General features: G+C 35.1%; 1 protein-coding gene across 2 annotated transcripts in view; it reads left to right on the plus strand.

Moving 5' to 3' along the window:
• DGKB (diacylglycerol kinase, beta 90kDa) overlaps window positions 1-27,580 on the plus strand; it is a 766,018-nt gene that overhangs the window by 33,822 nt on the left and 704,616 nt on the right. The window lies entirely within an intron of this gene.

Raw genomic sequence — 27,580 nt, forward strand, 5'->3', positions numbered from 1 at the left:
TAATTATATTTCATTTTAAAAGTAAAGCATGTAATTGCTTGATATGAATTAATTTACTTTTTCAAGAATGAGCATTAATAAAAAATACTATGATAGCACATGACAGTTTAAACACTTTCTAAAACTGCAAAGAATGTTTCTTAATTGGAGGAGTGTATATTGATTGTAAAGTTGTAATACAATGTGTCAGAAAAATTAAAAGAAAACCTTTAAACTTTAAAATACACAAGAAATTATGGACCCAGTTAAACCTTAACTGTATAATCCTTTCAAAATCTGACAAGATTTCAAAGTCTCCAAGGTAAACCCCAATGTGAAGTAAAAGGCAAGGCTAAAATCTAAATTGAATTTTGTTTTCTAAGAACTACAATAGGTTATTTTTAGTTTTCATTACTCATTTTGATGAAGAACAACTTTTTTGTATGTAATATTCCCTTTGGCAAGATGCCATTCCTTATCTGTATGGGCTTGGTTATTTTAGAGATTGCTATGCCAGGTCAGAAATGATAACATTTAGTCATGAAGAATTCTGACAATGTTTAGATTATAACATCTACAAGGACTGTCCTTACAATTTGATAAAAATGTTCTATCTTTACCTCTAAGACAAACAGTGGTGAGGATTTCTTTCTCTAAGTGTCTTCATGGAGCTGTTTTATGTCTTCATCTTCCCTGAGGAATTTAAAATTTGCATCTGTGCAAGGAAGCAAAGAACTAACAGTTTACTAACACTGATTTAGTGCTTAAATATGCAACAGAATCTGTGCTAGATTCTGAAGTATTGTCTTTAACTTTACCTCAGCTTTTGAGGTAGGCATCACTTTCCCACATTATATTTAAGAGGAAAAATTTACCTTCTCTTCTACTTCTAAAGAGGAAGAGGCCTGGTGCGGTGGCTCAAGCCTGTAATCCCAGCACTTTGGGAGGCCGAGACGGGAGGATCACGAGGTCAGGAGATTGAGACCATCCTGGCTAACATGGTGAAATCTCCTCTCTACTAAAAAATACAGAAGCCTAGCCGGGCGAGGTGGCGGGCGCCTGTAGTCCCAGCTGCTTGGGAGGCTGAGGCAGGAGCATGGCGTAAACCTGGGAGGCGGAGCTTGCAGTGAGCTGAGATCCAGCCACTGCACTCCAGCCTGGGTGACAGAGCAAAACTCTGTCTCAAAAAAAAAAAAAAAAGAGAGAAGGAATGGAAAGTGGAAAATTGGAGAAATTGAGGAGAAGGGCAATGCTCATTAAAGGTAAAATCATGGGGAGAGTTAAAGGGAAGAAGGTGAGAAGAAATTGGAATGAGGGGCAGAGCTAGAGCTACTATTCCACATAGAAGGTCTGTGAAGTCCGAGGTCAGGAGTTCGAGACCAGCCTAGCCAACATGGTGAAACCCATCTCTACTAAAGATACAAAAAATTAGCTGGGCATGGTGACACATTTCTGTAATCCTAGCTACTCAGGAGGCTGGGACAGGAGAATTGCTTGAACCCGGGAGGCAGAGATTACAGTGAGCCAAGATCCTGCCACTGCACTCCAGCCTGGGTTATAGGGAGACATGCCATCTTAAAAAGAAAGGAAAAAAAAAAAAAAAAAAAAAGAAGGTCTGTGAAGTCTGACTCTAGAAAAATGTGGCAAGAGGAAAGCGTACGGGGCAGTGACAGAAGGGGCATTTTACTTTGAAAAATGTGTACCACAGCTGCTGCCTCTGTATTTTTCCATAAAAGTGTCCACAAAATTCACATTATTGTAAGTGAAAGACTGACCCTAGGAGGGTGCTTGGTTACATCAGAGCCAGAAGAAGAAGGTCCAGTTACATGGACATATGTTGATGATGAAATGGAGACGCAGAGGTGTTAATTAGGATTAAAAATTGGGATTCAATCCAGGCCAGTCTGACTTCAAATCTCAGTTGTTTTGTTCCTATATCTCTTTGCGTGAAATTTGAAATAAGCTATAAATCCAATGGGGAGCACCTCAAGAATGCTGCAGGATTCTTTGCTGAAGCTACCTTAATTAGTGCTAATGATGTTTGACTGGGACAGCTGATTTGATTGTTTTGGCAGATAACTCAGTTAAAATTAGACATTGGTTAAGGAGTCCATGCTGATTGTTTTTACATGCATATGCTAAGGAACTGTATTTTCTCTGCTTGGCTAGTATATTTATAAAGAGCATTCTCAAAGGAGTAAACAGAAGCTTAAATTAGTTTCATGATCTATTCAAAGAAAATGAAAATATGATTCATTAGGGGTATTTATATGAGTTAATTACATTTATATTTTAATAATTTATACATATTTAGAGCTTTATAATTAGTTTTCACAAACAGTATGCAGCAAATGAGGTTGAAAAAAGTTGTGCACCAATATCAGGAAACACAAAATCAGTTTTTAAATGTAAGGAGTAATACACTGGAGCAAAGATAGTCTTTCAACAAATGAACATCCACATTTTGAAAATATGGAACAAGTGAACATCCACATTTAAAAAAAAAACAAACAGAATCTAGACACAGACCTTACATTCTTCATAAAAATTAACTTGAAATTAATTATAGACCTAAATATCCAATGCAGTAGTACAGAAATCTTAGAAGAGAATACTTAGATGACCTTGAATATGGTAATGACTTTTTAGATACAACACCAAAGGCAGAGTCCATGAAAAAAACTGATAAACTGAATTTCATTAAAATTAAAAGAAAAACTTCTGTGAAAGACAATTTTCAGTGAATGAGAAGACAAGGCACAGACTGAGAGAAAATATTTGCAAAACACGTATCTCATAAAGGACTTTTATCCAAATTACAAAGAACTCTTAAAACTCAACAATATGAAAATGAATAACTCAATTAAAAATGAGCCAAAGACTTTAGCAGACACTTAGCCAAAGAAAATATACAGATGGCAAATAAGCATGTGAAAAGATGCTCTACCTCATATGTCATCAGGGAAATGCAAATTAAACAACAGTGAGATATTACTACACACCTATTAAAATGGCCAAAGTCTGGAACACTGACATCAAATGCTAATGAGGATGGGGAGCAACTGGAACTCTCACTCATTGCTGGTGAGAAGTAAAATAGTATAGTCACTTTGAGAAACAGTTTGGTGGTTTCTAACAAAATGAAACATATTCTTTCTGTATGATCCAATCATCAAGTGCCTTAGCGTTTACCCAAAGGAGTTGAAGAATTGTTTCACAAAAATCTTCATATGAATGTTTTTAGCAGTTTCATTAATAATTGCCAAAACTTGAAAGCCACCAAAATGTCCTTCTAGGGTGACTACATAAATACATGATGATATATCCAGACAACGGAATATTATTCAGTGCCAAAAAGAAATTAGCTATCAAGCCATGAAAAGACATAGAGGAAACTTAAATGGAAATTACTAAGTGAACAGCTATATACTATATGATTCCAAGTGTATATAACATTCTGAGAAAGGCAGAATTACAGAACAGTATAAAAGATTAGTGTTTGCTAGGGGCTAGGGGGAAGAGGGATAAATAAGTGGAACAATAAGCATTTTTAAAGCAATAAAACTAATCTATATAATAAGAATACAAGTCATTACAGAATTTGTCCAAACCCATAGAATGTGCAAGAGAGATCCTAATATAAACTATGGACTTTGGGTTATTATAATGTCTCATTATGAGTTCATCAGTTGCAACAAATGTACCACTCTGGTGGGGAATTTTAAAGAGTGGAGGCTATGGATGTATATGGACAGGGAGTACATGAAAAATCGCTGTACCTTCCTCTTAGTTTTGCTATGAATCTAAAATTGCTCTTTTAAAAAAATTAAGTCTTTAAAAAATAAGTCTATGCTTCTCTTAGCCAGGACTCTTGTGTTGGCAGTAACCTTCTTCTATTGCCACTTCTCATCTCCCTTCTATTATTATCTGTATTTTTGTATTCATCTCTGTGTCTTTGCTTATACAGTGAAATGCCTTATTTTCTACCTTAATTCATAGAAGTTATATTTTCAGTGGTCTCTTTAGATTTTAATTTTTCTTGAGTACATTTCAAATTATTCTCAGCCATGCAAAGTCCTCTGTCCCTCAACCTTACCTCTCTCATTTTAGCTTATTCATGGTCTTCTTTTTACTCAGCACATGCTCTTGGAGTAGTTATCTCTCTTATGCACATCAGGACTCCCAAATCTTTAAATTTGACCTCTAACTCCACCCTGGATTACCACTCTTGCATTTAATCATTCTCACTGTATATGATAGTTTGAATATTCTGCATAGAATCCACCAAAGTTCAGCCAAGATACAGGAACCATTTTAGGCATTTGGTAAAAAAGACAATAGAAAAAGAAGCCAAACAGAGAATGGCAACAGCGGGAAGCCACTAGTACTTTAGGATTGAAGACAGTAAAGAGAAGTTTTAACAATAATCCAAAAGTTAAAGCTGTCCTGGGGGAGCTTAGTCCACAGTGGGAAGACCAAGAAGGTGAGGAGCTAGAATTATTTTCAGATGCAACCAACTGCCAGAAATAGAACTATCCGCATGCAGGCAGGGCAAGAGAGAAAGAAACACCTTGAGAACTCCTACTTCCTACGCTTCATTCCTATGAGATAGTTTGGTAAACCCAGATGTCAGGGGAGCCCAGGAAATGTAGCAGGAGAAAAGGCAATGGAACTGAGGATAAATAAGCAATAACTGGGATTCACAGATAGAGAAATGCAACATAATTTTTATTAAAGTCAGTTTTTCTTAACCCTAACACAAGTCTGTTGCTCCTCCAGAGTTCCATTAATGGAATTAACATTTACATGAGTCATCTTGATCACATTTTAGTTCACCAATAGGTCATCAATTCTTTATAATTTTAACTCTGGAATTGCCTTTTCCTCTTCATCCCTCATCTCCGCTGCTATGGCTTTTGCGTCTATGCTTAATATGTCTCTTCTAGTATCCATGCAAGGCATTCTCATTAGCAGCTCCACCTCCAGTCTTTCTTTAAATGCCAGCAGAATTCTGTCTGGAAAATGAATGAAACCATGAGATCCTCCCACTTATATTTTAAAAATAGTTACCCATCCCTAAAGGATTAAGTCTTAAGACCTGATCTGGCTTCTGGCCCCACCCCCCCCTTTTTTTTTTGTCATCATGTCTTATCCCTTTGTCCATAGCCTCTGCTCAGTCCCATTACATGGCTTGTAACACCCCTGACTGTTGTACATTTCTCTGTCTTTAAGTATATTGTTCTTTCTGCCTGGCTAATCGCTACTGCTTCTAGAGGATTCTGCTCTGATATCCTATTTTCTGTGAAACCTCTTCTTTAAAGCCTGGAATCAATTGTTTCCTATCACTCAATATGCCTGGGTGTAACTCTATTTGTATTTTTCTTTCTATATTCAAAATACATATATAACATTTATTTCCAATCAGACTGTATAATTTTCAAGGGCAAATACTGTGTTTCATTTACCTGTGTATCACTAGAACTTGGTAACAGGCTAGGCTTGTTGTGGATGCTACATAAAGGCATATTGATTGAAGGGTGGTGCATTTCAAGTGCTCATATGATCCTTTAAGATAGCTCTACTCTGATTATGTGAGTGTGTTTGTATGTATATGCATATATTTGTTGTTATTGTTTTTTAATGAATATTTGACATAGATTCTGCTATTTAAATGATTTAAACACAACTAGGAAAACACAGAAACTTAAGTGTACAAAACTATTATGTGAAATAAAAATACTATAATTATAAAATAACAAATATAATTGGTTATAAAATTTCAAATAATTTCAATTTTCCAGTGTCAATGTTCTTTTTTTTCTTTTTTTTTTTTGAGACAGAGTTTTGCTCCTATTGCCCAGGCTGGAGTGAAGTGGTGTGATCTTGGCTGATCACAACCTCCACCTCCTGGGTTCAAGCGATCTCCTCCCTCAGCCTCCCTAGTAGCTGGGATTACTAGGCATGTGCCACCATGCCTGGCTAATTTTGTAGTTTTAGTAGAGACAGAGTTTCTTCATGTTGGTCAGGCTGGCTCAAACTCCCAACATCACATGATCCACACTCCTTGGCCTCCCAAAGAGCCGGGATTAGAGACATGAGGCACACCCGGCCTCCATTTTTAAGTTAATATTTTTTTTTATATTTAACATATAGTGCCCTAAAGTCATTCTTACACCAAAAAAAGTGAAAAGTTGATGAGGTGATGGATGTGTTAATTAGTTTGACTGAATCTTTCTATAATGTATAAGTAGATCAAAACATTTCACCGTATCCCATAAATATACACTATTATTATTTGTCAATTACAAATTAGTTTAAAACTTTAAACTATATTTTAATTCATATCATAGCATTTTTATTTAGGTACCAATATAAATATGTAGTATATGCCCATCTCTATTGTGTTTACAGTGATTTTCCACTTTCTCCTATATTAAAGTGATGTGGTTTAGAATTAATATAAAGATAAAATTTTCCAAATAGTGTATTGGGAAATTTTAGTTTTATAGTTAGTTCTAAATTATTTAATTTTTCATATAAATATTATTACTTTCTTGAACACAGTTTAAAAATATGACTAATAATTTTTAAATCTAAATGAGAAAAATATTTATAAAACCTAAAAGACACAGATGGTTAGTACCTAACATAAACTATTATATTAAGAAAATTGGTAGAAAAAAATTCAAAATTTGAAGAGGCAATTCACACACAAACTCACACACACACAATTACAAATGCTTAATAAATATAAAAAGTTTCACAACATCTCTAAAATTGAAGGTGATATAATTTAAATGGTTTGGGGTTTTAAACCACCACATAAAAATAAATTAAAAATAATATTATTAAAAATAATATCAAGCATTTAATTTGAGCCCTTCACCAAAACCAAATCTACATTTCCTGACTTTTTATACAAGTGTTCCTATTGTGACCTCTTACAGTATCTAATTTAGATACTTATTTATTATTTAAATAGTCATTTAAAATAATCATTTCAGAAGGAAAGCATAGAAAAAAATCAAAGGTTAGTATACTAAATTTTGTGGGTGTGTAATATGTTTAACATAGTAGAATTAAAGTAGCTGAGAGAAAACACAAATATCCAAAATAATTGAACGTTGAATGAGGATGTAAAGTTGCATTATACGTTAAAAAACAGTGAACAATTTGCACAGAGAAGTTATAGGGGTTCTTGATTCTTTTCTTTTGCCTTTTTTCTCTTTGAATTCTGTACTTTGAAATACAAGCAAAAAGCATTTAGTCCGTATATAAGGGAGGCAACAGAGTATAGTGTAATTACAGTTGGCTAAGAGTTGAGACTCCTTTATTGAACTCCAAGAGTTTGAATTCTGGTTTCATTGCTTATTAACTGTGTGACTTTTGGCACATAATTTAAAATCTTCATGTCAGTTTTCTTATCTGTAATATGAAAATAATATTATCATAATACCTCACCCAGAAAGTTGTTATAACCACTAAATAAACATAAATTCTAAAAAATGTACTTAGGTTATAGAGAACACTTAAAAATCGTTAACAGCTGTTGTAATGTATAGCATGGTGATTATAGTTAAGAACACTGGATTATTTACTTGAAATTTGATAAGAGGGTAACATTAAGTGTCCTCATCACGTACATACACATACATACACACAGTGATAACTATATCTGGTGATGAATGTGTTAATTCGATTGTGGTCATCATTTCACTGCGTGCACACATATCAAATCACCTCCTTGTATGCCTTAAGTATACACGATTTTTATTGTCAATTTTACCTCAATGAAGCTGAGGGGAAAGAAAATAATATTATCAAGTTCAATAATAGTTAAGGAAGCAAAAATTTAAAATCACAATATCATTTCATATGTATCATGTCGACTAAACGTAAGAAGTCAGATATTATCAAGTATTGGTGATAATGTGATCAGTGGTAAGTGTTGATGGTCATATAAATGAGAAACACCCTTTGGAAAATGGTGATGCATCACCTTACAGGTAGAAGAATGTTCCTAAGAGCATTTCCATAAGAACAAATCTTGCAAGCAGCTCAAATGTCCTTCAACAGTAGAAGAGAATAATTAAGGTGTATTCAGACAATGGAATTGTCACAGCAGTGAAAATGAAGGAATTCAGTTCTATGCCTCAATGTAGATGAATCTCAAAAAACATAATACTGAGGAAATGAAGGAAGCACAGACAAATAAATAGAGTATGATTTCATCACTATAAAGTTCAAAACAGGCAAGGCCATAATAGGTGGTAAAACTATATAGATAACCATAAAAACATAATGAGAAACAGTGTGAAAGGGAATGCTCTAAGAGACAGGCAAACAGGTCTCTAATGTGCTGGTAATGTTCTATTTCATAAACTGAGCAGCAGGTACAAGGGAGGATATTTTATTATTTTTCTTTCAACTTTTTATATAATTTTATACATTTCCTATATGTAAAATACATTTCACAAGTGAAATGTTTAAATAATGAAAAAAAAGATCAGCTATGTGTACTATATTTGAAAGTTTATTGCTAACATTTTTTTGGTTTTTATTTGTAGCCATATCAGAAATTTCTTAAATATGGATTATATTGAAAGTCAAATATTTTAATTCGCTTTTATACTTAAAAAATCTATGTAGTACCGGTATTTTCTTTTTGCACATATAACTGAGCAGAAATAGTTTTGTATATCTTATTGGATGCCTTATGGTTGGAGAATATAAAATATAAAATATACAAACAGTATGATTTATATAACAAGTATGGTGGTCAGAGAATTTCAGTGGTCTAGAATTTGTTACGCACATATGCCGGATACCTGGAAATACAAAGAGATTGTGTGAAAATCACTCAGGTTTTGCATTCTGAGTCTGAATTCTCCCTATATTGACCTCTTACATCTCTGCTAAGAAAGTGATTATTAATAGCAACTAATTGCCAGGGATATAATGTGGCATGCAGTGTTTATGAAGGACATACATTGTGTCTTTTTTAATTCTCAGAAAAATCTATTATCTTGATATTTATAATTGTATTTTCCTAAGAAAATGTTGCAAAATCTATAAATTTTCTAGGTATACACCCATATTTATACAGTTTTGCACATAAAATCAGGTTGTTCAAAGACCCTGAAAATATACATGAACAACTTAATGCCATAGGGAAAAGACTCAAGCCAAGGAGATTGTTTTTGCAATCCTCTAAACATAGTATAACTGTGTGTTTTGAAACTCCAAAATCAATAAATAACAGTAAAAATCATCTAATTAAAATTTTTCTCTAGATAAATGTTCAGCCACTGAAATCTTAGGATTTATGTATTACTCATTTATAAGAGGTGACAAAAAAAGAATGGAACATATGTCTTTGGAAAATTATAGTAAAATACCATTTTTAAAATCCTCTCTTCCTTACCTACTTATCTTGGATTTTGTCTGCCCTTCATGAAATAATTTCCTGAATATTAATTTATTAGACATCAAGCATACATACAAAAGAAATAAACAATGGGAGACATATGTGAATGTATGCAATTGTCATCAAAATTCAAATGTGGTCTAAGAAACACTTATGTTACAAGGCAGGTGATGAATTAGAAAGAATGAAAGAAATTTTTGTAAGAAAATGCTTACTTATAGATTTGAAATCTAAAATATTTTAAGTGATTTAGGCTCTGAAATTTCACAATTTCTAAAATGAGAGATATTTTAAGCATACATTATGTTGTCCTTTTTAGTCAAAGGCAGTATTTAACAAGGAAAATAGTTGGCATATTGTTGTTAGAGTATATCACGTAAGTATGAAAATACAGAACTGAATTTTCCATTATTTCAGTGCTTAATGAAACTGTTCTCTTTACGTCATTTTGTTTTCAACAGTGAAAAAATCAGTAAGCAGGTTATCATCAAATTGCTTCTTATTTCTTAAAAAGAAAACTTTCTGTTTCATATTGCCTATCTTTTTATTTCTGGGCTTTGGGTACAACTTTGGCGAAAGTTGGTGCTGTGTCCAGTCAACTGCCCATGTTGTGTATTATAAAGTGACGTTATTACATAGATGGGATCATTGGTTTTAACACAAGCTATTGTGAGATGCACAGTTATGCATTTCAGGTATTAGCATTTAGTCAGGAAAGGAGGTAAGGGGAGATAGGAAAATATTTATTAAACAACATGTAAATTCACAATTAAAATTCCAAAGTAAATGTTGCATCAAGATAATGTAGTTGCCTTCAGTGGGTTGGATAGAGAATGGAAAAGAAAATTTGTGAATTCCAACAACAACAAAGAAAACAAAAACCCTGAAAATGTGTATTTTCTTCCATTCTCAGCTTTTTCTTTTATACCATTGCTTGTATATCTTTTATAACCCACTAGTTACCTCTTTCTCACTCTTGCACATTCTAAAGACAGAGTGCAGTGTTCCCCTGTACTTGAGTTCTCTGCTTCACCTTTTGAAGTCGTTTTCTTATCTTCTTTCTGACTCACCTATATAGTCTGTTTCTGACTCTGAACAAATATATCTAATGAAGTAATAACATTTTGTGGCTTTCACATATAGCTGGGAAATCAAATCTCATTACTGAGACTGACAAAGGAGCCTCAGACTTTAACTCTGCCTCCCTTTTTACCTTCCTCTTTTCCCGATATTCAGTTCTTTTGTCCAGGTACAAACCACTTTTTTCCCAGACTTCAGTTTCTATTTCCAACATCCACCCACAGCCCATACTCTCTGCCTCGATCATTTCTTGATTACTGATCATGACATTTCTGCTGCCTGGAATTTGCTTTCTCTCATGTTCTCTCTTTTGCTCCTGGTGAACAACACATAATCCCAGGTCAAACTTTGATTCCACTTCCTCTTTGCAGGTTTCTCTAATCACTCTAGTTAGAATCACACTTTCACCTCTATGCTTCTCAAGCATTCTGTTATTTATCAAGCTGTCTCATATAAACGTGAATATGTTTGTCTGTTTTCCCTAATAGACTGAGATTATTGAGATCTGAAGCAGTGCTTTATCATGTTTACTTTTCCCAGAACCTATGACAGTGACATGCACTTGTCATTCAATAAATGTTTGGTTAGGATATCCGTACGCTGTTTTGCTGGCTAGTCTTTATCAACTGCCTTGATGATTTGCTTTGTCTCTATCTTTTGGTCAGTTACCTACTACTCCTACTAATATCTCTTGGCTTTCTGCGGATCTGGTTGATCTTTCTCTTTTCCTCTACTCCTTGATCTCTTGCCATTTGATGCTTTGACAACTTAATATCCCTCACGGTGCTCTGCCACCTAATGATAATCCACCTTCTGCAGGCCCAGTAATCACTGCATGACCCTTTGAAGCTGCCACCCCACTTAACAAATCTTATTTGTTTCTGCTCCACAGGGCAATATCTTAATCAAATGTGGAGGTTATTGTCCCCTTTTACAAAAGTCTTTCATTGCTTTTGCGTATATTCATATTTTTCTGTACATATTTTCTATTTTTATTTTCTCAGAAGAAATACATTCATATCCTAAAATGAGTAAGAGAAAAGTATATTCATATTTTTATTTAATGTGTATTACTATTTATTTTCAAAGTCCTACAGTTAAATTGTGGTCATTCTTGAACATAGATATCTGCTGTAGACAATTTGACTGTGGCAATTAGACCCAAGAACATAAACATGTTGAAATACTGGCTGTTTCCAGTGAAGTAGTATTGTATTGTGGCAATTTAAAGCAAAAGAGAAGCCCTCAAATTGGTTCCAGGGTATGTTTTTAAACTGCTGAATGTTAATATCAGAAAACAATTTTACCATCACATACCCATTCCTCACTCCTGCCATGAATATCCATTTGCATTACAATGAAAAATGCTGTTATATGTGACTGGAATATAAGCCTTAATTATGGCTGAGAGCTACTATCCTTTGAGCATTTATTATAAAGGTTCACCAGTCAAGTAAGTAGTTATCCATATGGCCAAAGATACATTTATATTGGACACATATTTTCTAGACTTCATGTTTCTTAACTGAGATAGTTAAAACTGAATGTGGTGTGAAAAAAGTGTATAATAAATTATAAAATATATATTGATACATTTAAATAAAGTAAAATTTAAAATCCTAACAAAAAAGGCACCAACTAGTACCACCAACCGAAAAATGCTTTTAATCAAAGAAGCTATATATGAATAACCCCTATATATAAAAAAGAAAAAGGAAAGCATCCCAATAGAAACGTGGAAAAATGATACAAACAGGCAGTTTATGGAACAGAATATTTGATGTTTCAAAAAGCACATAAAATATGTTTAGTGTTTTAGAATTTGAAATATGGAAATTAAAACAAAGGTAAGATGCCATCTCATAACCATTCTATTACTTTATGTTTTAACAAATTACCACAAATTTTGCAGCTTCAAACATCCACTATTTATTATTTCAGTTTCTGTAGATCAGGAATCTGAGCCTGGTGCAGGTGAATTCTCTGCTTAATATCTCACAAGGCTGAAATCAAAGTGTTTGTGGGCTGTGTTCTCATCTGAAGATTTGACTAGAGAAAGATCCACTTTGGGGCTCCTTCAGGTTGTTGACAGAATGTATTCCCTTGAACCTGTGGAATTCATAGAAACTTGCTCCTTCAGTGCCAGAACACACACACACACACACACACACACACACACACACACACAACAGAGGGTTAGATGGAAGAGAGACAGAGACAGAGAGAGAGATCTTACTTGCTCCTTCAATTCTCTGACCTCTAGACCTTATTTTTAAAAACTCATCTACTAGATGGAGTTCACCCAGAATAAGCTTCTTTCGATGAACTTAAAGTCAACTGACTAGGAATTTAGATTGCACCTGAGGTTGTACATATAATGTCATCTAATGCAGGGAATGACATCCCATTCACGTTGCCATGTTCTATTGGTCAGGAACATGTTTCAGGTTTTACCCACATGCAAGGGGAGGGGAGATAATGTTAGGGGTGACTCATGGGTGCTTACCCTAAGGTGTGTTCCCCATACTCATTTATGGGCAAACACTTAAGAAGCTGAGTAAAGTAAGTACAGTTTGAGAGGAATTTGGCAGCCTATAATAAAGCATACCCTAAAACCCAGTAATACTATGCATAACAATGTGTCCAAGAGAAGTGTGGGTATGTTTATCGCATTATTGATTTTAATAATGAAAAAATAAAAATAAACCCTAAATCTTCATTAATAGAATATTAGATGAATAAATTTTATACATATATGTATATATACACACACACAATGAGTACTTTTATTCTACGGCAGTGACATCAATGAGCCAGAGCCACATACACTAATATGAATACATCTGAAAAACTGGAATAAAAAATGAAAGTTGCAGAAAAAGGCCATCTGATACAAGTTGTATAAAAGTTCAAACATGTAAAATGATACTATGAAGTGTGGATACTATATATATTACACATTCAGTAAAAGAATAAAGGAAGCATAGAAATAATAAACAGAGGTGTTAACATCTGGAATTTAAAAGGTGTGAGTTTTCTGTGAATGTGGAATAAAATGTAGGCTTACCAACTGAAAAAACATCAATCATCGTTGTATACTTTTATTTTTGTATCTCAGTCAGAATCTTATTTCAAACGATAGTTCAGGATCTTTGTGTTTTCTGTTCTACTGAGATAGTTTTCAAATTTTAATCTGGAATTTTACAACTCTTAGAAATAAGCCCCAGGAGACTAATAAGGAAACATTCATAAGTTGAAAGTGATTCACTTATGGGTTCCTTATAAAAAGTATTCTTAATGCCATTAGACTTATAGCTGACTTTCAGATCTGATTTTATCTGTCATTAAACTTGATAGGCACATGTGCTTCAAAAATTCAAGTGTACTGTAGAGGTTTAGGAATATGTTAATTATTGGTATTTATATATATATATACACATTATCTAAGTTAGTATATTGTGACTAAATACTACTAGTATTATTAGAAAAGTAATATTTTAATATAGTGTGTCCTACGTACTGTATGTTAAAGTTTTATGTTTCTATTATTTATGATATGTTACTCAGGATAAATATTTTTTAAAGGCATTTATGAGTTGCTCTTCACAGAAATAGAATGGAAGTTATATCAAAAGTCATATTTAATCCACATCAAATAAGGTGTTAATATTTAGGAATGAAAATGAGGACAAGAAATTAAATATGAGAAGAATCTGGGCTTTCCAAAAACATTATAATCAAAAGAATCTTTTGGTAAGTAAAGCAATAACTGAGACTTTCCTTAAAGAGCTTACCTATAACCTAGGAAGGCAAAATGCTGAATCAGCATCTGACAAAATGTGTGCATATGCATGGGGGTATGTATGTATTGCATGTGGGTGTGTGTTTGTGTGTGCCTGTGTGCATGCATGTGTGATTATTTGGGTTGGAGGTCAGCTATGTCTGTTGGTCAATGGAAATATAGATTTATGTAATGAAATTTTCAGTTCTATATCTTTTTTCTAGTATGTCCTACTGTTATATATAGCACATATTTATAATAAATACCTCAAGATTAAAACTATATACCTAAGCAGAAGGGATATATATTCTGTTTCTGAAGGAACCTTAAAGAAGGAATCTGTTAGTTGGAAGTCAATGTCACGGTGTGATTTAGGCTCTCCCTGGATTTCCAAGTGTTGCTAAATTTAGTTCATTCTAACCAGGAGAGGCTGAGGCATGCTATTTCTCTGCTGATCTCCAAACAGCTGCTGCTGTTCACCAATCTTTTTTTGAGATAGACCTAATTTAAAATATTACAACCTCATTTCACACCTTGAATTTGTCTTAAAAAGGAGTAATTTATTTCTAGTAGCTTTTTTTAGAAACCTACATTAGAACCTTTATAATACGGTTCAGTTTTTTAGAGTTTCTGTTCTTTTGAAGAGTGTCTCTTGGGTTCCCTTGAATGCATTACATCTCATCATGCAATTATTCCATTTCAGAATTTGTTCATTTTTTAAAATCATTCTTTGGTTTTAAGAGCTATTACATGTCTTTTTCCCTTCATCTTGGCCAAGTAACACAGAGTAGACCAATTTTATTAATCAATCAGTTATTTTGTAATTCTGTGGATAAACTTCTATAGATTAAAAAGAAAATCATAGCTTGTACTAACAACCCCTCTTTCAGTTCTGTCCCTACTACAGGGGTCCCCAATCCCCAGGCCACATACCATTACTGGTCTGTGGCCTGTTAGGAACTGGGCCACACAGCTGGAGGTGAGCAGTGGGCCAGGAAGCATTACCGCCTGAGCTCCGCCTCCTGTTGGATCAGCAGCCTTATTAGATTATCATAGGAGCACAAACCCTATTGTGAACTGGGTATGTGAGGGATCTAGGTTATATACTCCTTATGAGTATCTAATGTCTGATGATCTGAGGTGGAACAGTTTCATCCCCAAACTGTCTCCCCCACTCCATAACCACCTGCCTCCACCCCGTGTCCATGGAAAAATCGTCTTTCATGAAACCAGTCCCTGGTGCCAAAAAGGTTGGGGGCCGCTGATCTACTATAATAAACATTGCGGCAGGCACTAAGTGGCTTACACAACAGATTTAGTTCTCCTGAGATCATTTGTGTTATCCTTTTGCTCACCATGAGAATGAGGTATAAAGAATTTAAATATCAAAGTGACAGTTTTAGGCAGATTAAGCTCCAGAGTTACCTTACTGAAATGTCACATGCTAACCAGTTCAGAGTGTATGGCTAAATTATATATGTCTAAGTTTGCAAATTGCATATAATCCTATAGGTAACATAAAACTATTAAAAGATGCCAGATGAGGAAATCACATGCAGATAGGCTTTTAGAAACGGTACTTTGATTTTACCGCAGATAATGAAATAAAGGGAGCTTACTGCTAGTGAGTCAGGCGAGATGTGATAAAGGTGTGAAGTAATTCAATGACCAGAGGGATAAAAGCAAAATATATTTTGCTAATAGAATGTCATGTGAAGTTTCTACCAATTACCATTTTATGATAATTTTTCTTTCTTTTTTTTTTTTTTTTTGGAGACGGACTCTCACTCTGTCACCCAGGCTGGAGGGCAGGGCAGGGGCGTGACCTCACCTCACTGCAACCTCCGCCTCCTCAGTTCATGCCATTCTCCTGCCTCAGCCTCCCGAGTAGCTGGAACTACAGGTGTCCACCACCACGCTAGGCTCATTTCTTTTCTTTTTTTGTATTTTTAGTAGAGACGGGGTTTCACCGTGTTAGCCAGGATGGTCTCAATCTCCTCACCTCGTGATCCACCCACCTCGGCCTCCCAAAGTGCTTGGTTTATGGGCCCGAGCCACTGTCCCCAGCCACGATAAACTTTAAAGAATAATTATACTTCAAAAATTTCTGAAACTCACTTCTCAAAGTGTTTGCAATTTATGGTTTAAACATTCCTTGTCCTGTATAATTTTTTTAAAAATCAAATCACGCTTAATATTCTATCAAGCAGAAAAAGGCAATATTATAGATTTTAGTACTAGTAACAATACAGAAAACAAGTGAGAAAATGATATTGTAAATGTTTCTTAGTGGTGTATCTGGTGAACCAGTATGTACATGAAAGGTTTAAGGCAATGGTTTTAGAAGAAAATAAAACCATGTACAGTCAAAATATGTATTTTTCTATTGGTGACATCTATGCCTGTGTAAATTGACTCCATTTCTCTGTTTTTATACTGTGATTTACTATAAGCATTATTTGTTTCTCAGTGCAAACATCAAATATCATTTGGTAAAAATGTCCCTCACGTACTTCAATAGTGATTTTCCTTAGGCAATTTTGTTCTCTGTCTTGAGGTTGAATAACAGCATTAGAGTAGATTATTTTCCAGGGATTAAAGGTTTGAAAGATATTAGTTCCTTGCCAGCAATCATCAGTTTCCAGGAAGTGCTCGTTACTAAATTTATTATTTTTTAATTAATAGAAAATATGTATAATTGGTTAGCACATGAATTCCTAATTGAATACAAAGTCAGAATACGTATTATATCATAGTTTCCTTGAGAAAGTAGTTTTTCGTTGGAAAATTATTTTTAGTAAGTTTCTGTTTTCTTAAGCTGGAGATGGAAAATAAAGATAAATTTATCAACTTGCAATAATCAACATTCTAGGAAATATCTGTTTCTGCTGAAAAAGCCCCAGGTCAGACAGATTGAGAAAGCTATTCAACTGTGTTCTTCCTTAATTGGTATTCTCTCCTGGTGGGGAAGGAAAGAGTTATCCTTTATTCACAGTCATTTTTTTTCCTCTTCATTTGGGCTCATGTTTATGAAACATCTTTATGAAAGACACAAACAAATATAACAGAAATAACAGAACATGTCCTACAAAATGGATCTTCTCTCTTTCTGGGGTTAGAACCTTTTTCTTTTCCAAATGTACTATGCTTGATTTCTATTTTTTATTTTTTGACTTTCACTATTTCAGCTATTCCTCTCTGTAAAGTCCAAAGCAAGAAGAAAACTCAGATTAAATATTTATATTCAACTCCCAAAGCCCTTATTCTTCACTTCAGAGGGAGATGAGAATTGATAAATAATATGCACCTGGCTATATAATGTAAGAATGGTAAATTAAATTAAATATACACACACGAACACACACACACACTTCTTTCAGTATATGCTAAAATGTAAAAATGGTAACAATAATAACTTAATAAATTAAGAGTTAAACATACACACATACATACTTCTTTCAGGGCATGCTAAAATATAATAATAATAACTGGAATAGTAACAGTATTTTAATTTCATGTTATATGTGTCAAATGTTGCCTGAAGTAACTTGTTCTAGTTAATATTGCATAACTAATTACCAATAATTAGTGCTGTAAAATAATCATTTTACTGTGTTTATAGATTTGGTAGGCCAGGAATTCAGAATGGGCATAGTAGAATTGGCTTTTTCTGTTCTATGGTATCCTGGTAGCTCAGCTGAGAAAACTTCAAGGTTGGAGAATGGGGCTACTAGGCAGACAGCTTGGGCGGCAATCATCTGAAGGCATCTTTACTCATATTTGGGGGTGGAAGCTGGCTTTTCGACTGGGACTTCAGCTCGGCTGTTGCCTGGTATACTTATACATGGCTTCTTCAAGTAATCTCTTCACATGAGCTACTTTGAGCATTCTTGGGATATATTGACAAGCTTCCAAGAACAAGTATCCCAAGAAAGAAAGGCTGAAGTGTGTGACAATTTATGATGTATATACAGATGTCATATAGCATCACTTCTGCTATAAGTTATAGCTTCAGAAAGTCATAAAGGTATTCGCAAGTGCAAGGGGAGAAGCCACAGGCACCACCTGCTGAAGAAGTATAATAGTGTTCCTGAAGACCATGTGAGATGAAAGATATTGTATCATCGTTCTTGAAAAATAGGATCTATCATAGCATTATTTCATATTGAGAAATATTCTATGCCTATGGATAGAATCTATCCTTATTTTCACCTAACCTGCCAGTCTCAATTCTAAAAGATGTTTTAAAATCATATGTGAAAAGAAAGAGAATAGAAAATTCACTGGAAGTAATTTAAGAAGAATAAAATAATAAACGAAATTCAAAATCTTTATTTTAAAAACATACACAATACAAAGCTTGCTATATTTTCCTCTTTTGCATCACCAAAGATTTCCCTTGAATTTTTTCTTTTAGATTTTTTGTGTCAGCAGAGTCCAAAAATAACAAAATTATGAATTTTATATTAAGCCACCCACATACTCCTCTAAAATAGTTTAGATTTCCAATCTTTTTTCCTCGTATATGTACTGTATATATGTCCACTTTCAATTCTACTAATAAAAGCAATTCTACTTGTAAAAGCAAAGAGAAAATAACCATTCTTGAGAATCTCTTATTAGTTAGTATTGTGCACGTGCTATTTCTTTAAATGCTAATGCTCCGTAAAGTGAGTGGTATTTTCTACTTTTCATGAGAAAGGAAATTGAGGCTCAGATTTAATGATTCACTACACAGCGAAGACACATAGCTCAAAAATTGAATGAGGATGCAGGTCTATTTGACTCAAATGTGTAAAAATATAATTATTTGTCCTTTAGATTCCTTCATCTATAAATTAATCATTAAAATTGTTTAAAATTGTTATAAATTGAACTATAACAAGCTGATTATTATAGTTCTCAGTTAATGAATAGCAATATGCATTGACTTTTAACTCTATCTGCTGTTTTTACCTCATGCCTTTAGTGAGATCACTTCACCACATTTTTATGTAATTTTTTCATATCTTCACACTGTTACTTACCTCTTGCCCCATCAGTTCCTCCTAAGGCAACTCTCAGTTCATCGCTAAGACTTACATATCATTGAGAGAACAGAAATAATCAACCGGACATCTTCCATTTCCTAAACACTAAGTCCACAAAACTACTCATCTGTATCCATCCTTAAGATTAATTTTGGCCCTCACAGACTTTCTGGGACTTATCTCCCCCTCTTTTCTAAGTAGTTTAAAACACTAGTCAGCTTCTCTCTCCTGAAGTTTGAACCAGTCTCATTAATAAACTCTTCTCATTAACTTTAAAATTGATTCCAGTAATTTCTACAAGAAAAAAAGTTTCTTGATTTCACATTTTTTCTCTGGATAGCTACTTCTCTCTCTCTACTTCTCACAATCACACTCTCCAAGGGTTGAGGAGTCAGTCTTCATTTCCTATACTCAGTTTCACCATGCCACCTTTACTATCTAACGTGCCCAACTTCAAAGAAATTGCTATTGCTAAAGTCACCAGTGGCCACCACGTTGCCAACGTATGCTTCAATTGTCATTTAATTGCTCAGAAACTTTTGAAAAATGTCTTCTAGTCTCTCCTTGGTGGATTCTTTTCGTTCCCTCCTGTTGTCTTTTTTGACATCATATTCTTTCAGTTGTTTTTAGGGGACGGGCGGGGGTAGGATAAAGTGGGGGAGGACTTTTTTCGCCTCTAATCTCTAAATAAAAGAACTCGTCTCCGCAGAGTTTTGTTCTGTGTGCCTTTCTTCCACTATACTCTTGCCCCAGATGTGATGGACAGTGTATATTTTTCCCCTTTAGATCCTCCATTATCCTTGTCTTGAGGCTCTTTACCTCAAGGGATTGTTTGAAATTGGTGAGACTGATCAGTGGTGGTCTGTGTCCTCTGGCTTATGGTGAGGTTTGGTCAGTGTGAGGCACTGGAGGAGAATGGAGATTTGGAGAAGGATAACATTAGAGAATTTATTACTCCACCTCATGCCCAGCTAGGTCACTCCAAAAAGAAATGTGTCCTGTTATCAAATGAAATGACTCCTGTCTTAGTCCATTTTGTGCTGCTCTTAACAGAATTCTTGATATTATGTAATTTATAATAAACAGAAATTTATTTTATAACAGTTCTGGAGGCTGGGAAATCCAAGATCTAGGTGCCAGCATCTGGTGAGGGCCTTCTTGCTGCACCGTCACATGGTGGAAGATGGAAGGGCAAAGGTGCAAAGGAGGCTGAACTTGCCCTTTTATAATGACATTAGTCCCATCTAGAAGGGTGGAACCCTCCTGGCCAAAATACCCCTCAAAAGTCCAACTTGTTAATGTTGTTACAATGGCAATTAAATTTCAATATCAATGAGGGGGACAAATATTCAAATCATAGCTGCTCCTATCAAATGACCCTCTATATACAACTACTCTGGGGTTCGTTAGCTAAAACATCCTTAGTCCCTTCAGGAGGTTCAATAAGTTTCCTACTATTGCTAGTTTAGGATACTGCGTTAGTCTCTAATAGCTTTCCTTACCTGTCCACATTTCCTAAATAATCTTTTCATTAAACTCTTAATTATCAATTTTAAGTGTGCCATCTGTTTCCTACTGGGATCCTGACATGTGGGATTCTTCACAAGGAAACAAATACCAAGATGGAGATAGGGATGCAAACACATATCAGATAATTATTCCTATGAAACATAAAAAGGTGAAAAAAACAAGCAGAATTTGGCAAGGAAAGCTTTCAGATTGTAATACAAAACTGATGCTTGTGAAAAGAGAAGGGGATATGCAGGGTTGGTTAGAAATAGCCTCAGACCACAGTGCAGACCTGATAAATTATCAACCAGCCCACTGGGGAGCTCTGGAACAAAAATGGACCATTTAAGGGGTCTCCATTGGACAGAAATATCATGGCCCTAGTACATCCATCATCTTTTTGTTATTGATTCTTGTCTGGGAAAAATGTGACCTCAGTTCAACACCTAAGTTGACTTCTGAAGACAAGAAGAAGTACAGGGTATCAGAAGTACAGACTGCTAATTGCAGTCTTTGACCTGAATGGCAAGTTCTATCTTGAAGCAGAGCTTAGGGGCATAGCTTCTTTGTCACCACACCAGGAAAACAGCCATTCCCAATTCTTGAAATATCATCTATGCAGGAAACTCATAATATTATACCTATCTCTTATCTTAGCTCTAAGCTTAACTCAAAATCTACTAGTACATTCAATTCAGATATATGATAATCATCTCAACTTCAATACATCCCAAAACAATATAGTGAGTTTTCTGTTCTCATTAATCCTGGTTCTATTCTAGTATTTGGAAATTGTTTAAATTCTACCTTTCCATTTCCAGCACTCAAGCCAAAATACAGGAGTCACTCTTGATCCCCTCTTTCTGCACAGAACTTATCCTATTCATTATCAAGTCCTACTTCAAAAATGTCTTGAGTTCAGTTTTTAACCTTGATCTTTATTGCCATTCCCTAAAGCCACGAGCTCTCACACAATATTGGAACAGCCTCTTAATTGGTCTTCCCTCTTCCATTCTTGTCCTATTCATATCCATTGATTAAAGTGGACTTCTTAAAATATAAGTCAATAATGTTAATCTGCACAAAAATGTTTCAATGGTTTCATAATTTACTTATGACAAATTATACTGTCCTTAACATGGCCTCTAATAATCTCGCTTATATAGCTCTTTTTAATTTTTTCGGCCTAATTGTGTTCTCCTCTACTTCTTGCTTACCAGGATCCAGTCATAACTGACTTTTTTAGAGATCTTATAATATTTGTAATTTTTTTTTCTTTACTTCTAAGTTTCTGCTCAGAATGTTTTTAATCTTCATTCAAGTTTACAATTATTTAACTTTTATCAGTTAGTTTAAATAAACCTTGCTCTCTGAATTGCTCTCTGAATCTCTTAAAATAAATAAGGAGTTGCTGTTGTGTTATAGACTTTGTTGCCTTTTTTTCATATAAGTTATCACAGTTTGTATTTATTTATGGGCGTAGTTGGTTTAGTTATTGTAGCTCTTTCTCACTAAACACGATTTAATAGCTCAGGTATCGTATCCGTTTAGCATAACACTACATCCCCGGCGTCTGGCATGATGCTTTGCATCCCATTCATTTGGTCTCAGATCTAGACTTCTTTTTATGGTTAAATGAAAAGGCAATTATAAACCAACCTATAGAATTTATATTCCATGTAATTTCATCCTACTTTTTCTTCAGCAATTCTATAGTTTTTATTTTGGCTCTGCATCCTTTCCCATCCCTAGGATTTTTTTTTTCTGTTGGAAATCTTACAGTTTGGAGTTTATGACCCTTGGAGACCCAGTATACATATATTCTTCAGTGTGTCTTTTTTTTTTTTTTTTTCACTGCAAGCGCTGCCTCCCAGGTTTGCCATTCTCCTGCCTCAGCCTCCCTAGTAGCGAGTAGATAGTAGTTGGGGCTACAGATGCCTGCCACCACTCCCGGCTAATTATTTTGTATTTTTAGTAGAGACAGGGTTTCACCGTGTTAGCCAGTATGGTCTCAATCTCCTGACCTCGTGATCCACCTGCCTCTGCCTCCCAAAGTGCTGGGATTACAGGCATGAGCCACTGCGTCTGACCCAGTGTGTCTTAATGTTTATTAACTTCTCTTCAATGATTGAAGTCATGGCATACTGACTTCTAATAATTACTTATAAATTTACACTTGATGTGACTCAGAGATAACACATCCAACCCAACAGATTGACTCATCTAGATATTGCCTAATGGCTTCTTCATGAGGCGGCTGATTTCTCCCCTAATTATAGGGATTGTGTTTTAGCCCAGGTACAATGGACCAAAGAGTCTTTTTCAACTCTTCCAACGTAATTATTTCCTGCTACAAACTAAGCAAAGCGGCACATCCACTGACTAGAAGAGAAAGCCAGAATTAGACTGCTTGCTAAAAGCCAGCAAAGTACATCCCTCCTGACGCTCATTTTATGTGCCTAAAGAAAGAATTCTGCAGGGGAAGAGGAGATTTGTGAATGCACCATAGGGAATCTCAGCTGAATATTGTCACATTCTTTCTACCCATTTATGAAGAGGCGGAGACTGTAAGAATGTGCTGCCATCATTTTCATTACCTTCTGAGGCATGAGATATAGCTGTGCCTCTGTATTTAAAATTATACATGAAACATTTATCTTTTCATAGGTTTGCGTATGCCAATTCAAATAGTAAAAAGATTTGACTAAGAAAAAATTATTCAGTTGTACCCCACCCTTATTTTTACTATTTAGCTACATGTTACATCACATGATGAGGGTTAGAACTATGAGAATTATGAGAAATCAATGGCTTACACTAGAATAAAGGTGAGAAAGAGAGGATTTATTCAAAGCATTTTGGTATTGGAATAAACAAAATCCAACAGCCAAAGTAAATTTACTGTGAGCCCCTCAGAGATACCATTATTTTGTAAATATCACATGTCAAAATGCAAATAGGGTAGATCAATCCTGAGAAGCTTTTCTTGTTACAAAAAGTGAAGACCTAAGTTGACTAGGTCATGCTAAATGAAAGAAAGTTAAGTAGTATTTTTGTTAGATATTGATAAATAATTTAAAAATATACTTGGTGGTCATGTGTAAGTGTTGTTATGGTAAATTGGTTAGCTGACATCACAGGGCGTCCCTTGGGAAAGATGCGTATTTATATGTAGATAAAAAAAATTCACAAAATGTGAAATAATGCCATCCATTTTCAACTCTAAAAGCTTGGTACCCTGAAAGTGCACTTTTTTTTTTTTTTTTTTAATGCCCATTCAGTTGAAGAAAATGGATGTAGTCCCTAGGAAAACTGAAGTCCAGAGTGACTTCTGTTCTTGTCTCCTTTATGCACTATTTTCTCTTTCTCAACCTCAGGGCTTCCTTCTAATTAATTCTTCCACTCAACCTTTTCTTTATGAACAAAAAGGAAATAAGTGAATTCATTCAAGAAATATTTATTGACCTGAGACTATATACCAAGCACTCCTCTAAGCACTGGGAAAACAGCAGTGAATAAATAAATAAAAATCCCTGCCCTCCATGGGGCTTGCATCATGGAGTGTAGCACAGGATGGTGATGCAGAATCTAACATACAGTTTGGATGAAAATCAAGGGCAAACCTAGTACTTTTAGTTGCTTTGTCCTTTTTGTGAAATTCCATCAAGGCTCAAAACAACTTACATTTCCCCTAATTGTAGTGTGTGGAGACAAATGTTAAATAATATACATAAGTGAAGTATTTGATATTAAAATACTATATTCAAAACAAATAAAAAAATGAATGAAGGGATGGTCTGTAGGACTGTACAATTTTAAATTAAATAACCAAGTGAGCCTTGATACATGGTTAGCATTCCTGTACAGATCTAAGGATGACAGTTCACCGGTCATTTTAAATTTAAATTTCTCATAATGAACTGGGGGATATTTTTCTTCCTTCCTTTTCTTTCTTTCTTTCTTTCTTTTTTTTTTTTTTGATACAGGGCCTTGCTCTGTCACTGAGGATGGAGTACAGTGGTGCAATCAAAGCTCACTGCAACCTCTACCTCCTGGGCCCATGCAATCCTCCCACCTCAGCCTCCTGAGTAGCTGGGACTACAGGCACATGCTACCATGCCCAGCTAATTTTTGTATTTTTGGTAGAGACAGGGTTTCTCCATGTTGCCCAGGCTGGTTTAGAACTCCTGAGCTCAAGTGATTCACCTGCCTTGGCCTCCCAAAGTGCTGGGATTACAGGCTTGAGCCACTGTGCCCAGCTGGGGGTTTTAATAAATTTCAGAGCAGGTTTCCAGGTGGAAAGATATAATTAAGACAATTATTAAAATTATAATTTATTAATTAACTTGTTGTTGGTAATTTGTCAGACAGGCCTCAGGAATCATCCTAGTTCATGACCATCCAAGGACACCAAGGCGGGTTGGGAAATGGCCATGTTAAGAAAGGGCGAGACCTCAGGGAGTGAGTTAAGAAGCTATCACAACAGTGCAAGTGAGAGAGAAAGGAACTCATTGAAAATACTGACATTTCAGAAATGTAAGAATGATCAGGTTTGTGGGGTATTTTTGGAGTCCTTTTGTTGTATCTTATTTCCCCTGAGGATAATGCCCAAGCCTCTTTATTTAGTATTGAAATCCCTTCAAAAACAACCTATTGCTGGTTTCTCTTATGGATGTGTGCTCCAATCACCTATACTTACAAAAACAGGTGGTGGACCAAATTTGTTCCCTAATTAGTTATTTGCTTACCTCTGTCTAGTTTATGTGGACCTCCTATCCTTAACACATAGCTTCCATATTAAAGTTATCTATTTAGTACAAGAAACTTCTGGATTTGCAGCCAACATGTCACCATTTCAGGTAGTAAGGTGGAGGAAAAGAATAAAAGGTTGCTATAAAGAGCACTTGCCAGCAACTATTTCCTCTAACAGAACTTTTCTATATGTTTCACCAACATCTATTTACATCTCATTGGCCACTTCTTCATGTAAGGAACCTGGGGAATTCAGGCATTTAAACAGATTTATTTTCACCATCTTTCTTGTTACCAAGTAAGCAAAAGAGAATGGATACTGGGTGGGCTTGGAACAGTCTGTGCTACACCTACCAGATTCAGTCACCAGTGTCACTTTCTCCATTTGTCAAAAGGGGAGACTATTAGCACCTACCTCACAGAGTTGCTTTCTGAAGATTGAATGACCTAACACAGTAATGTGATTAGGAGAGTGCCTTTTGCTAACTGTAAGTTCTCAATAAAGCTGATACATTGTTGGAATAACATTATTTTCATTTTTTATATGTTTTGATCTTTGCTCTATCTTCATTGCCTAGAATGCTTTCTGGCAGACAGCAAGGCTCAACAAATATTTGAATAAACAAATAAACTCTTGTTATCACCAGTTAAAATTTTTGCATTGTTGGCAATTAAAAACTTATTCTGTCTCACTTAATCCTTGACTTTAAAAAAAAATTATTAACATTTAACTAACAAATAATAATTGTATATATTTATAGGGTACAGTGTGATGTCTTGGTATATATATACATTTAATCCTTTTTTTTTTTTTGAGACTGGGTCTTGCTCTGTTGCCCAGGCTGGAGTACAGCAGCATGATCACAGTTCACTGCAGTCTCAACCTCCTGGGCTCCAGCGATTCTCCCACCTCAGCTCCCCCACTATTCCCCCGGAGTAGCTGAGACCACAGATGTGCACCACTACATCCAACTAATTTCTTAAAAAAATTTTTTTTGCAGAGAACGAGGTCTCATTATGTTGTCCAGGCTGGTCTCAAACACCTGGGCTCATTCCATCCTCCTGTCTCAGCCTCCCAGTGTGCTGGGATTATAGGCATTAGCCACCTGCCTGGCCTTAATCCTTTATTAAAAGAATATCACAAGCTCCTGGAAGTGACAAGATAGCTGGAGAGTCAGGTTTAGGCAGGAACGAGTATCTAATTATTTCTGTTATGATTTAGGTACAGCTGTTTTCACCCTGTCCTTGAATCACTCCACTCAACATTTAAAGTCCTGGAAGACAGGGTGTAATGTGCAAATGTGACAGAATCGTCTGTCTCCCTTTGATTAGAGGACAGAACACATCATTTCACAGTCCCACCAAAACTGCCTGTAACTGGAGAGAGACAGAGAGTTAGGATGAAATTAGTGTGAAAGATGAAATCAGCAGAAGGAAACTGGATGGAAGATGTCCACAATTGTCATTGCATATTCCCATTCTCTTTCACTTGTATTGTGTCCCCAAACCCATAGTTGCCCCTGGGAGAGAAAAGAGAAAAGATATCCAGCAATTTGGCCTCTGTGAACACATCAATATCATCATTTTCCCCATTGTATAGTAAACTACCATATTGTAAAACAATGCAGGGATATGACCCCACGAGACCAAAAAGAACAGTTTTTAAAGGCAAGGATGACAGGATTTGACAGTGAGGTCCTGGGGTTGATATTGGAAGACAGTAAAGAGATGTTGAAGAAAGGCAAGGCACTAAGACCAAATGAGTCTTGTCTGTAGAAGTTCGGTGACTTTAAGTAATGCCATATGTAATGACATAAATAAACCTTGCAATGATTACAATTTTACAAATAATTCTTACGAAATACTTCATTTTCTATAAGGAATACAGTGCCAATCTGGCTGATTATTGAGCAATTGATTATAGTCTCTGATAAAAACGTTGAAACCAGATGGTTTTTCATTTTGTTTGCCTTTACAGATATAGCCAGTAAATGTAGGTCCATGACAACCTAGAGATTTATT

The sequence above is a fragment of the Colobus angolensis genome, unplaced genomic scaffold (genome assembly GCF_000951035.1).
Source record: "Colobus angolensis palliatus isolate OR3802 unplaced genomic scaffold, Cang.pa_1.0 Scaffold104, whole genome shotgun sequence".
Lineage (NCBI taxonomy): Eukaryota > Metazoa > Chordata > Mammalia > Primates > Cercopithecidae > Colobus > Colobus angolensis.